At 41.1% G+C, this 8313-nt stretch overlaps 1 long non-coding RNA gene across 1 annotated transcript in view; it reads left to right on the forward strand.

Moving 5' to 3' along the window:
• LOC102489660 (uncharacterized) overlaps positions 1–8313 on the forward strand; it is a 76406-nt gene that overhangs the window by 1363 nt on the left and 66730 nt on the right. Inside the window, exon 2 of the long non-coding RNA XR_335437.2 lies at positions 763–852. This is a non-coding gene — a long non-coding RNA (uncharacterized LOC102489660). The remainder of the gene's footprint in view (positions 1–762; positions 853–8313) is intronic.

Genomic DNA, 8313 nt, shown 5'->3' on the forward strand with positions numbered 1-8313 from the left:
GATGATGCATACTGCTAAGAGAACGGATTCCGTAGGCTGGGACCAAATAGAAGGCCTGGATTCAATTACCTAGCGGACCTAAAGGCCAGGCACAGTGGAATGCACCTGTAATCCCAGAGACTTGGGGAGATTGAGACAGGAGAATCCCATGCTTAAGGCTGGCCTAGGCAACATACAAGACCCTGTCTTTTAAAAATAAATAAATAAAAGAACCAGGTGAGATGACACACACCTGCAGTCACAGCTGGGTGAAGGAGACAAAAGGATTGCAACATGGCAATACCTATCTTTAACAAAATTGTGGGCCAGCAAGTGTCATGGTGGTTAAAGCTGCTGGGTCTCCTATGGTTGAGCACGTGGTTCAAGTCCCAGACCTGGCAGCTCGAGAAGCACCAACTCTTATGCATGCGTGCCCAAATTCTCAAAAGAAGGGAGAGATGGAGGAGAAGGGATTGTGGTATGATCATTCCCCATGGAGGGGTTCTCTCTCTCTCTCTCTCTCCTTCATAAATATACATGTCCTCTGGCAAATTTTTTAAATTGTAACCACAGAAGACACAAACACAATTCCTGTTTTACCTCTATTTTTATTTCTTCTTTCCTTTGCTTACAACTGTCTACTATATACTTACTTCATGAGAACAGGGATTACTGAGGATTTGGCACAAAAAAGATGCTCTGGAAAAATGTGCGTAGTGAATTATGGGAAGCCATTTCGAGAGTTAAGTAGAGAGTGACACGATATAATTTCTGTTCTTAAAGGCAAGCTATTAGCTGCTATAGGAAGAATGGATTAGAGGGAGACCAGCCTAGAAGCAGAGACCAGTGCAGAGGCTCCTTCAAGTGGTCCAGGTGAGAAACTGTACCAATCTGAGCTAAGAGTTGTAGTCCTGTGGATAAAGAGACTGTTTTGGACTCAAGATATATTTTGGAAGTACAATCTAAGTAGCCCTTATTCAAAATATGTAGGGCTGGAAATACTTCCAATTTTGGATTATTTTGGATTTTTGTAACATTTGCATATATATGTAATGAGATATCTTGAGGATGTAACCCATGACTAAACATGAAATTCATTTGTTTCATATATACCTTACACACATAGACTGAAGATAATTTAATACAATCCTTTTGTATTACAATGTTTTGCCCACAGCTTCTCACATGAGGTCAAGTGTGGCATTTTTGTCACGTTGCTGCTCAAAAACTTTGAGGTTTTGGGACAGCTCTGTGGCACAGCAGAAATGTGCTGCTCACGCCAAACTCCACATAGCAACTGCAGTCCACATCCCTAGCCCCATCAACCTGAAACACATTGGGCATATGTGTGACTGCTCCAAATCCTATGCACTAGAAATCTGGAGGAGGGGAATCATGACATGTTCAGACCCCATGGAAGGTGCTCCTCCCTCCCACATATACACACATACGCTATCATAAATAAAGAAAACAAGAAAGCAAAAAGCGTCTCAGAATTTGGATTTCAGATGTTCAGATTAGGGATACTCAAACTGTAGTAGTAACCACTTACTCAGGTTACTACTGGTAAGTAAGAGGAAGAAGGAACAATGATTCCTTGGACTTGAGTTACTATGTGAACTGGAGTTCTACTAAGTGAGGGGAGGAGACGGGTGGCGTTTTGAACCCATTACATGTGCTATTTTTGTGATCTCCAAATGCGAATAGTAAGTTGAGCAAGGAAGTCTGGAGCTCAGAGGAGTGGTCTAGGCGGAAAATATGTACATGTTCTGAAAATTATGTAAGGTCCAGCCCCATAGCACAATGGTTAAGTGCTGTGGATGGAGAACTGGCTCCCATGTGGCCAACCACAGCTTCAATCTGGCCAGGTGACTTGAAAAACACACTGGGGGGGGGGGGACCAGCAGATGGTGTAATGGTTGCATCACTGGGCTCCTATGTAATGGACTGCAGTTCGAGTCCCAGACCTGGCAACTTAAAATTCACACCGGTTGCTTGTGCATGTGTGCTCAAGATCCTGAGAGGAGAATGGAAGAAAAGGGATTGTGTCGTGGCCCTCACCCCAGGGCGTGATTTCTCGCTTTCTGTCTTTTTCTGTCTCTCCAAGCGCACATGCTCTATAGCAAAAATTTCTCTCTTAAAAAAAAAGAAAGAAAAACACTAGGGATCAGCTGGTGGTGAGATGTTTAAGGCAGATGGATCCCACATGACCAACTGCATAGTTTGAGTCCCAGACCCAGCAGCTTGAAAACATGCCAGGTGCATGTGTATGCACGCCCAAAATCCTGAGAGGAGAATGGAGAAGAAGGGATTGCTGTGTGGCCATTCCCCCAGGCATGGATTTTTCACTTTCCTTCCCCACATTTCTACCCTCTGTGAATACAATTGCCCTATAGCAAAAATAAAGAAAAAGAAAAACACACCAGGCATATGTGCATGCATGTCCCAAATCCTGATAGTATAGATGAATGGAGGAAAAAGGATTGTGACGTGACTATACCCCATATGTTCTCTCTTTCTGTCTCTCTCCCTCACACACATGAGCCCTCTGGCAATAAATAATTTTTAAAAGAAACAAGAAAAAATATGTGAAAAGGAGATATTTTAAAGAAAAACAATGACCGGTGGTGGAGGTCGAAAATGTATACAGGAAAGAAACTGAGAAAATGACGTCCAGAGAGTCAAGACTTGGAAGCGTGGGGAGAAGCATGAGGAGAAGGAGGCAGTGGAAGATAGATGGTGCGAGGAACACGGCTAAGAGAGACAGAGGAGCACAAGTGAATGAGGCCTGTAAGTCTGTCATCTCCTGCTCAGGGGACTTGGGAAATGCCCGCCAGGAAAAAGGAATGAGAGAATGAAAGAGGAGCTGGTTAACTGGAACACTTGGGAAAGTGCAAGATACAAGTCAAAGGAGGAAAGATGAGAAAAACAGGATTAACTGTTGGGTGGCTGGGCAAGTCGTGACACATTTTCCATAGAAAAACAGAAAAATACCTCATGACTTTCCCCACAATCTAATATAATCACAACTAGACTTCAGTAACTGTGGCCAGGAGCGTGGCCACAAAGTCCAGGCACAATACAGTAGTCACCCTTATCTGAGGAGGACACACTCTGAGATACCCAGTATGTGCCTGAAACCGTGGTTGGTACCCAAACCTATATATGCTATGTTTGTGCTTATGCATACCTACCTATGCTAAAGTTTAGGCACAGTAAGAGATTAACAATAATCATTAATAACAAAATAGAATCACTGGGACCAGCAGGTGCCATAGTGGTTAAGGCACCGGACTCCCATATGGTTGACCATAGTTTGAGTCCCGAACCTGGCAGCTTGAAATTCATGCCAGGCACATGTGTGTGCCCAGAATCCTGAGAAGATGAGGAGAAGGGACTGTGGTATGACCATTCCTTCCGGGGGTGATTTCTCACTTTCTGTCTCTCTGTCTCTCTGTCTCTCAAGCAAGCACACATGCCCTTTAACAAAACCTCTCTCTCTCTCAAAAAAAAAAAAAAAAAGAAAGAAAGAACAATTATGATGGATGTACCAGCTTTACCTCTTTCATGCTGCCAGGTCCACAGGTCCAAGACTCAAACCACACAGTCAGCCATGGGGAATCTAGCTGCTTTAACCACAAAGACATGGAGCCAACCCAGCATCCCCTATATTGAAAAAGTATGAGTATATAAACACCAAATTCAGCCTGGTTATTATCTTGGAATGAAGGATGTTGGAAGAAGAGAAATAGATGTATATAGAGAGAATTGGGAGGTAAGGGTACACAGGGAACCTCGACTGAATCTATAATACTCCATTGCTTTCAGAGCATTATAAACATTTGAAGCAAATGTAAAGTTAAGACTTTGGGAAATAGAAGTATATAGGTGTGTGTTATATTCTTCTCATGCCAAGAAAAGTGCTGTCACCTGGTAGGTGAGATCGTTGAGCAGTACCATGATAATGTAAGGTGACATGAATGATACATTGGGAGCTAATTCTTCCACCTCATGGGAAACCCAACAGACTCCTAATATTGCCTGCTCTTCCCTGAAAACTTCAGCAGTTATGCCATTGTGTTGGGGCATGCCTTTGTAATTTTGTTCGATCTTTTGGAAAGCAATTTAGTAATCATTAACAAGAGTCATAAAAAAACGTTCATATCCTTTGACCCAATAACCAGTCTTCCAGAAAATTATCTCGGATGACTTGCTTCAAAAGAAAAGTCCATATGCATCCATCTCCTTATGGCCATTCTCTCTAGGGCAGCTAAACATAAACATCTAATAGTGAGGGAACTTTAACCAACTCATGATACACATACATGTTAACTGGAATATTCCTAACTAGTCCTAAGATGACCATTGTTATCACTATATGGAAACACAGGAAATTTTTAAAATCAAGTACTAAGTGGCAAATTCTGAATTCAAAGTGTTTGTTTGTGTTTGCTTTACATGAACATGGACCAAAGCCAGCCATAGAAAAACCATTCGTTCATGTTTGGAAGACTGGTTTGAAATTGGTTTTCTTTTTCTTTAGGACCATTTTTTGCTTTTTAAAATAAAAATCAGAAAATATTTCAGGTAAGGCCATATTGAGAAAGGGTTTATTAAAACATAAAGGCCAGGCCCCCTGATGGCAAAGCAATAACTCGATGCTGGACCCACATGGAAATGTCCTGTGTTTGTGTCCCAAAACCTCTCTGTACTCTCCTTAGGCATCTGTGTATGCTCATGATCTTGACTGGCTGAGGCTGAGGGTGGATCACAGCTTGAAGACCCTGTTGGGGGTGCCTTTCTCGCTCTCTTTCTCTTTCTGTCTCCCTCACACACACACACACACACACACACACACACACACACACACTTCTTAGAAGAAATAAATAAACATAAGAAAAGAAAGGTTGGACTAGACAGTGACATGATGAAGGCAACTGGATCCTACATGGCTAAATGAGTGTTTCAAGTCCTGGACCCAGTGGTTTGAAAAACAAACAAGCAGGACCAGCAAACGATATAGTGGTTATATCTCTGGATTCCCACATAGTTGACTGCAGTTTGAGTCCCGGACCCAGTGGCCTAACTCACACCGGGCACATGTGCACATATGCCCAAAATCCCAAGGGGAGGATGTGGCCATCCCCCCAGAGGGTGATGTCTCACTTTCTGTCTGTCTGCCTCTGTCTCTCCAGCAAGTGCATGTGCCCTATAGCAAAAATCTCTCTCTCTAAAAAAAAAAAAAAAAAAAAAAAAAAAAAAAAAAAAAAAAAAAAAAAAAAAAAAAAAAGAAAGCAAGAAAGAAGAAAGAAAGAAAGAAATACAGAGAGACACCAGGTGTGTGTGCATGCATGACCAAAATCCTGAAATGAGGGGAAAATTAAATAGAAGGGGCTGCAGTGTGACCATTCCCCATGAGGGATACTTTCCTCACTTTCCCTCTGTTTTTCTCCACAGAATGGACATACCCTCTAGCAAATTAGAATAGAGAGAGGAGAAAACAAAGGACACATAATAATTGCAGAAAATGGATTGCAGAGTTTTAAAAAAATACAAGTATTTAAGCTTCATGCTGGAGATTCTAATTCTGAGGGGGGGGTTTCTCAGGTGGAGGGAAAAAACTAGATTTTTTCAGAGCTACACAAGTAATTTCTTTACCCACCCCCCAAAGTAAATTTGATGAACACCAGAATGAGACTTACTGAGATAGATAATTATTGTTATACTTTCAAATAATCTGTTAAAAATACTGATCAGAAATAGCAATACAAGGGGACCAGCAGATAGTGGAATAGGTACGTCACTAAACTCCCACGTCATCAAGCACGGTTCGAGTCCCAGACTTGGTGCCTTAAACTCACTCCAGATGAGTGTGCGTACATACCCAAGGTCCCAAGAGGAGAATGGAGGGGAAGGAATTTCAGTGTGGCCATCCCCCCTGGGGGTGACTTTTTGCTTTCTGTCTCTCTATCTCTCTGTCTTTCTCTGTCTTTTTAGCAAGCACACAAGCCCTATAGCAAAAACCTTTAAAAAAAAAAAGAAAGGAAGAAAAAAGAAAGAAAGAAAGAAAGAAAGAAAGAAAGAAAGAAAGAAAGACGTAGTAATACAAGGAAAACTTACATAATTAGAACATTTTCCCGGGACAAAATATGTTCCTACTTGTGGAGCTTTTACATTTCCATTTATTTAGTTACAGTATGACAAATTTGTAGCATTTGTACACAATCCAGAACACAGGAAGGACAGTTTTGATAAACACTCATGGTTCTGTACAATGTAAGGGAAAAAAAAAAAAAAAGAAAAACACATGGCATAAGAGCTGATGGCCTGGGGTTTAGCAGGAAGAGAAATAAAAGCAGAAAAATATAGTTACCTCCGTATCAGTCAAAAGATATTGATGGGAATTACAAGGACAATCTCCTACTGAGACCAGCTGTGGCCTTTTCCTGAGGAATATGAGTAGTGGATAATCAGTCTCAGAAGATTTAATTTGCCTATTTTTCTTTTATAATGTTGGCATTAACCCATACGGAGTTATTGTTAAAGACAAAAGCATAGAAACAGAAAGAGCCAAATAGAGTTTTGTTTTACTCAGTTAACCTTCTGTAGAAAATAGTGAGACAATGGATTCCTTTTTTTGTAATTTTATTGGTTTTTTTTTTTTTTTTTTTGTTAAAAATACTGATCATAGGGAACATGGGCCCACCAGAGAGAAAGAGAAAGTAAGAAAGCAAGCTAAGCTAAGCCACCAGGTCTGGGACTTGAACCACAGTCAGCCACATGGGCAGTGGCCAGCACCCTAGCCACCATGTCACCTGCTGGCCCTGAGAGAGTAGATTCTTTGAAGAAATCCCTAGGTTAACCAATTTTTACGATGATTTGTTTCATGGATCATCATTTCCGGAAGGGTGATCTCTGTGAAAAGCAGTTCCTCAGGGCACACCCTGTGGCCTGATGGTTAGGTGAATCTGATTCCATATGGCCACCCACTGTTCAAATCCTAGCCCTGCAATTTGAAAAACATGCTGGACATATGGTACACACATGCCCCTAATCCTGACAGGATGGAGAAATGGAGAAGGGATTACAAAATGTGCCCCATTGGGAGTGCTTTCTTCTTCTCCCTTTCTCTCTTATCTCTGTCTCTCTCTGGTGAGCACATGTGTCCTCTGGCATGCATAAATAAATAAATAAATAAATAAATAAATAAATGAATAAATAAGTAAGTAAGTTAAGTAAAAATCAGTTCCTCAGAAGGCTGGGCAGTATTGCATGAAAGGGGTTCCATGATAGAGTAAGTTTGGAATGCAGAGTTTACCCAAGTTTGAAAGTCTTCCCAGGATTTCTCAGAGCCTTTACAAATCTACAAGATCTTTTCTATAATATGTGATTTGAAAATCTTCTCTTGACTGATGGGACAAACGCACTTTAAAAAAACTTCCATAGGCCAATATGACTTACAGTGAGAGCTAAATAAATGTTAATTGTTAAAACATGTGAAGTTGGGACCAGCAGGTGATATATTGGGTAAGGCGCTAGACTTTCACCTGGTCGTCTGTGGTTCAAGTACCAGACCCAGCAGACTGAAACTCATGCCAAGCAACTGTGCATGTGTGCCCAAAATCCTGAGAGGAGAATGGAGGAGAAGGGATTGTGGCATGGCATGGCATGGGGAACAATTTCTTGCTTTCGTCTCTCTGTCGCTCTGGTGAGCAAAGAGCCCTATAGCAAAAGTCTCTCTCTTAAAAAAAAAAAAAAGTGACATTAGTATAGGGTTTTATAGTCCTGGTTTACATTAGTTGATTTGGATTTTCACCCAAGGAAAATTAACTTTCATGTGAAATTAGGAGACAATACACAGAAGTTCAAGAGCCTCCCAACAAACCTTAGAACTAATGAGAAAGTTCACTAATATTTCTGCTTATAAAAAAGTATAAATTCCTTTCCTATATATGAATAGCAAACAATTAAAATTTTATTTTTAGAATACTATTTATATTGGGATCAAAATCTACAAGGTATCTAAGAATAAGTTTAATAATACAGTATGGCTGGGGCCGGCAGGTAGCGTGGTTGTTAAAGGCACTGGACTCACACATGGCCGACCACAGTTCAAGTCCCAGACCTGATGGCTTGTTGTCTCTCTCTCTCTCTCTCTCTCTCTTTCTCTCTGTCAAAACTGAAAAATAATGATAATAAATAATTTTTTTTTGTAGAGGTTTTTGCTATAGGGTGCCTGCACTCACCAGACAGACAGAGAGAGACAGAGAGACAGAAAGCGAGAAATCACCCCCCAGGGGGGATGGTCATGCTGCAATCCCTTCTCCTCCATTC

This window comes from Tupaia chinensis, unplaced genomic scaffold (genome assembly GCF_000334495.1).
Source record: "Tupaia chinensis unplaced genomic scaffold, TupChi_1.0 Scaffold000416_1, whole genome shotgun sequence".
NCBI classification, from domain to species: Eukaryota; Metazoa; Chordata; class Mammalia; order Scandentia; family Tupaiidae; genus Tupaia; species Tupaia belangeri.